General features: G+C 30.6%; 1 pseudogene; it reads right to left on the minus strand.

Moving 5' to 3' along the window:
• Positions 1-419: 419 nt before the first annotated feature.
• On the minus strand, positions 420-2,605 carry LOC148563355 (uncharacterized; annotated as a pseudogene).
• Positions 2,606-6,120: the final 3,515 nt, after the last annotated feature.

Raw genomic sequence — 6,120 nt, forward strand, 5'->3', positions numbered from 1 at the left:
TCTTTATATTTTGAAGAACTGTGATCAAGTTACTCCTTTCATATGGTAAGCTTAGTTGTATTTAGATGATATTTAGTTTTTATTTTAGAAGTATTGCTTGAAACTTATTGGCCTTGATAAATGAACCAAACATAAAGAAATATTAGAAATAGAGAACCCAAGAAATGTTTAAAAATGACATGATCAAGAATTTTTAGATAGGTTTGAAAGTCATGTAAGTTCTAAATATGGATGAAATATTACATACTACTTTTTAAAGTCATGTAAGAATTTTTTTTTAACTATATCTTTTCTTTTTCAAATCATGTTACATCTTTGTACAATGAAAAATATGAACAAATAACTTCATAAATTTTTATATTTAGCAAGAGGTCCAACAAGAGAAGCCATATGCTATAAAAGGTACAAAGTAAACGGTTTTATCTTCCACACAAAAGATTGAGAATCATAGAAAAACTCACAGTAGTGGAGTTATGGTAAAGTTCAATTGTGGAAAGGAGTATTATGGTGTCCTTGAAAAAGCTGCAAAGTCCTATTAATGCACTACGCACATCGTGTGATGAGAAAAGACCTCGTAAAACAAGCAGAAGGAAGCACTCTAGAAGAACATGACAATTATGAGTTTTTAAGCCATAAATATTTTTCTCTTTTAAGTTAATACATCTCCTAATATTTGAAGAATATCCATCTGGTTCTTTGACATTTTGCAAAAATTCACACAAACTCCTGCTTTTTTTATTATTCAATTTATAAACAGCATCAGATAATGACAATACCTTTTCTCCGTCTCTAATAGGATGCAAATCTTTCTTTATGCCTAACTCTTCCATATCCAAACGAGAATTTAAATTATTTTTTGTTTTTCCTGGAATATCTATCAATGTTCCAAGAATATTGTCACATATATTCTTCTCTATATGCATGACATATAAATTATGATGCAACAATAAAGCTCTCCAATATGGCAATTCAAAGAATATGCTTTTTTTTTTAACCATGGATTGAAACTTCCCATTTCTTTTCCTGCTGCACTTCTCTTTCTTTTTTTAATATTTTTATGATTACTAACTACTAAACCTTCTAAGTTAAAAACTTGTTGAAGAATATCATCACCATAGAGTTGCATGGGAAGACGCCTAATTTCTTTTGTGCCATCAAACAATTCTTTTTCACGTCGCCATCTATGTCTAAATGGCAAGAAGCGTCGATGACCTAGGAAGCAAAATTTCTTTCCATTAGTAAGAAATAATACAAGTGGGACAATGAAGTGCCGCTCTCGTATTCCATCTAAATAGATCTCCATATATTGGAAAGTCATTTACTGTCCATAATATAGCTGCACGCATTTTAAAATTTTTTTCATATGCATCAAAGGTATCAACTTCTACATTTTATAATTCTTTTAATTCTTCAATTAAAGGTCTTAGATATGTATCTATTGCCTTTCCTTGGAGATTTTGAACCCGATATAAGCCATGATAACATTAGATAAGGATTCTTCATGCATTTTCAATGTGGCAAGCTATATGGTATAAGTACCACAGGCCAAACACTATATTTAGTACTCATATTTTCAAAGGGGTTAAATCCATCACTTACTAATCCAAGCCTTACATTTCTAGGTTCATCAGAAAAGGACTCATGTAACTCATCAAATGATTTCCATGCTTCTGAGTCAGCTGGATGACGTAAATACCCATCATCAATTCGCTTTGTATCATGCCATCTCATATCAAATGTTGTCTTTGTTGACATATATAACCTTTTAAGCCTTGGAGTTATTCAAAAGTAACAGAGAATTTTTATAGAAATTTTTTTTCTCTTTCCATCTTTCTCCTCAAACTTCCATCTTGAGGCACCACAATGATCACAAGTTTCTTTCTTATCATGATCTTTCCAGAATAGCATACAATTATTAATACAAGCATCTATTTTCTCATAATCCAAGCTAAAATCTCGAATAATCTTCATAGCTTCATAGTAAGACGCCGGTAGTTGTACCCCTTTTGGAAAGAAATCATTCAATAATTCAAGTAACATAGAAAATGATTTTATTACTCCATCCACCAAGACATTTAATATGAAATAATCTCATAAAAAATGAGAGCTTTGAAAATCGTGTACATCCTGGATATAGTTTTTTCTCAGAATCATCCAAAAGTTTGTAAAACTTCGCTGCATCTTCATTAGGTTCTTCTACATGCTCTTCATAAGGTTCTCCTATATCCTCTTCTATATGCTCTTCATTAGGTTTTTCAATATCCTCTTCTATATCTCAAACTCCAAAATGATCCCTTAACATGTTTTTCATGTTATCTTTATCCATATAATCATCCTCGCTATCAAATGAACTTGAATAGGGTGACTTATCTTGTAGCGATTCTCCATAATGGTATCAAATTGTATAATTTCTCATTATGCCATGACTTAGAAGATCAAATTCTACTTGCTCGCGAGATTTTCTAAGGCAATTATTGTATTTAAAACATGAATAATATATCTTATCATCCTTTGTTTGACTAAAGACAAAATCTAAGAACTCCTTGACACCTCTCCTATATTGTAAAAGGACTCTATTCTTAATTTGTATCCAATCCTTGTCCATTGAATATATGACAAGCTTAACATACCTAAAAAAATATTAAAAATAAGCACCAGAAATTACAAGCCTCAATAGGAAAAAAAAAAGTTAAAACACAAGTGTAGCTATAATAAAATCCAAAGAATGCATGTCATATAGTCCATACCAAAAGCTCAAAATAATCAATAGAAATCAGTTAAGAAAATAATGCAACCACTGCTCAGCATATATAAACTTTGTTCTCCATCTTTTAATAATACAACCACTGCTCACCATATACAAAACAAAAAAATATAATAAAAAAAAAACATAAAGGAAAAAATAAGAATGCCTTCTGAATTTCACTTCACAACCACCATCAACAGCCATGGAACTAACTCATTAAGATGAAATCTTGTTCCACAGCACAACAAGCACTCCATGAAAGAAAATGCATAAATTCAAGTATATGCACTTTTTGGTGTACAGGGTTAATTTACTGATAATAGAGCTGAATAGTCTTAGTCAAATTTAAGTCCTGTTATATTAATGTATGAAAGAAAAGTTTATACCGAAAGGCTTAAATTAGGGTGCTGTTATTAGTACAGCTCCAATCCACAGTTCTTTTATGGTTTAGAAAGTTGTATAATATTTGGATTATATATAATAACCAGACCAGAGTGCAGAAGTGAATTAAAAGCTGCCAAGTTCTCATAGCATGAAGCATTAATAATTAAATGTCTCCAAATTTGTTGAGATTAGTTATATGTATAATTAAAAAAAATATTGAGATGAAGAAAAAAGAATCCCAAAAGTTAGGAAGACCAAAAGTTCTCTTTACATGAGCAATTTATTTTCTATTAATTCAGTGAAATTTTTTAACACCAAGATCCACGAAATGACCCCATTCACATTGGTGTTGTGTCAATGATATACCCTTGCTTGCGCTTATTAAATTTTGCTATATTTAAATATTTTTAAATATGCCTCAGCTTTTGGACTTTGTTGATGAATTAATGTATCTGCATTAATATAGAGTCATACATAGCAAACATAACAAATATAATATAGAATTTTCAGCATTACCGAAGAATAATAAACAAGAAAAATACATTGTAGAAGACTATAAATAACCTTAATGATTATAATTCACATAAATTACAACTGAGGGAACAAATGTGATCATGAATATGCTAAAATTTCTTTAAGTTTAACAAAGAGTAAGTTTCAATAATAAAAAATACTTGCCTCAACTGGTTGACTTTGTTTCTTTACCAGCAATTTGGAAGTCATTGATAAAATTGTTTGACCAACATTAAGCAACTAAGCAAATAAGCAAAATGACTAATGCAAACTAATATATTATAGAAATTCAAACTCTCAAAATAGAATATATATATTCAAGCTCTCAAAGTAAAGCTAGATATTCTTATTTGATATGAACCTGTGGTTTAGGAAAAAGAACAAATACGTGGTGTGCAAAAATTAGAAAGAAAAAAATGAAGGACTAGAAGTCAAATTAGATAAAACATAAAATGAATAGAACTCTGAAACAGAACAAACAATAGCATTACATCACTAAGTCACAGTTATCTTTCTCTCATTTTCTTATTATGAATAAAAAAAATAGAAAAATCAAATGAGAAAGAGCAAAAACTTTACCAAAATTACCGATCAATTTACACAAATCAGATATGAGGAACAAATTCAAGACCAATTAGATATGACGAACAAATAAACAAGTACGAATTATAGAACAGCTCAATAAGAAGCCAAATCAGAAAATATAAATTAGGGAATAGATATGAGAGAACTTACCTTAATACGTATTAGTAATAAGAAGCTTGAATGAAAAAATTTTGAAATCTGAAGCATCAAAACAAAAATTAAATCAGATTTATGAAAGAATAAAAATTTTTGAGAGAGGAAAAAGAAATACCTAACAAGACGAAATTGATTTTGGAGCTGAAGAATGAGATGAGATCTTGAAACTGAAGAATAAACTAAGATTTTGAATAGGAAGAATGAGTAGTGTGATCCCAAACTGAGAGCTAGAGCCACGGGAAGAAGAGGAGCAGGGTGATCCCAAAATCGACGAAGCCAAGGGAAGAAGAGGAGTAGGGTCGTCAAGGGAAAAAGAAGAATAGTGAAGTAAGCTGAAAACAAAGGACTGTCAAAAGTGAACAATAATTTTTTACGGTCAAATTATTTATCAAAAAAAAAAAGAAGAAGAGAATTTGACATTTGTAATATTTGTCAAATATAGATATTAATTTTTACACATAACTATGACTGTTTAAAAAAAGGTGTTAAAATAGCTATCTTTTCTTGTAGTGATATAAGAACTTAACATATAGGTAGTGAACTCTATTTTACTGAAGGCTCATTGGATTTACTTATATATTATGACCAACCTAATGGAATGTGGATAAAGTTAGCTTTTTTAGGAGGAGCTCGATTTTTTATTAAGCAATGGCTTCCAATCATTCCCTCCATGCTTCCAATCATCTCCTCCATGCTTTCTACGTCTACCAAAAAATCTTCAAAATGGAGCATATAATGAGATTGAATTTTCTCAATTTAGGTTCAATTTTCAAAAATTGTGTTAGGCTTAGAGACGCAATTTCAAAATTTAGTATTGTGTTTAAATTTTTTTCTTTTGAACTTTTATAATAAAAAATAATTTTATAACATATTGATGGAAATAAAGGTTAATTTAGTTTCTCACTGTAGTTATTCTATACCTTACCATAGTACATGGATAGCGGATGATGAAACTTATTTAATAAGAGGATGGTCTGAATTTGAACAGTCTAAATGTTCAAGCTAATAATATTATTTCAGTTGGTTGTCGTTACAAAAATAACTCTAATCTATATGTATCTAAGGTCTAGAATAGCTTAAATATTATTTTTTTTTGTGACTGAAATAAATTAAACAAAGAAAAACAAAACAAATAAAATAAGGAACTGCCTAAATAGAGGGACAGTCCCGTTCAAGACTACTCTTAAACTCCTCCCAAGGTGAAAGAAGCTCCACATGCGAAAGTTGTAACTTCATCGCCATCTTTGCCATAGTATCTGCCATCGTGTTTGCATCTCTCATAATCAAACGAAAGTCAACCCGCCAATTCCAATGCATGATATCTCTTATTTTGAGCACCAGTGGATCAATAAACCCAAAACCATCTTGAGTAACAAGATTAAATGCTTCCACACAATCCGTCTCACAAACAACATCTCGTTGACCCACATCCCAAGCTAAGAGATATCCTCTCCAAATAGAAAATAATTCTCCTTGAAGAATACTATTACTCTCAATCATTCCCAAACACCCCCTTTGCCAGCTCCCATTACAATCTCTAATAACACAAGCAAAACCAACACTATCACCCGAACCAAAATAACTAGCATCACAATTAATCTTAAAAGTACCAATAGATGGGGGATTCCAAAAACTATTTAGAGTAGAGGGAAGGGACATACGTTGTAATTTAAAAATATTCCTAAGCTTCTTTTCTGAAGTTAATGCCAGACAAATCACTTTTTCCGGAGGCCAAG

The sequence above is a fragment of the Arachis ipaensis genome, chromosome B5 (genome assembly GCF_059453495.1).
Source record: "Arachis ipaensis isolate K30076 ecotype BB chromosome B5, ASM5945349v1, whole genome shotgun sequence".
Lineage (NCBI taxonomy): Eukaryota > Viridiplantae > Streptophyta > Magnoliopsida > Fabales > Fabaceae > Arachis > Arachis ipaensis.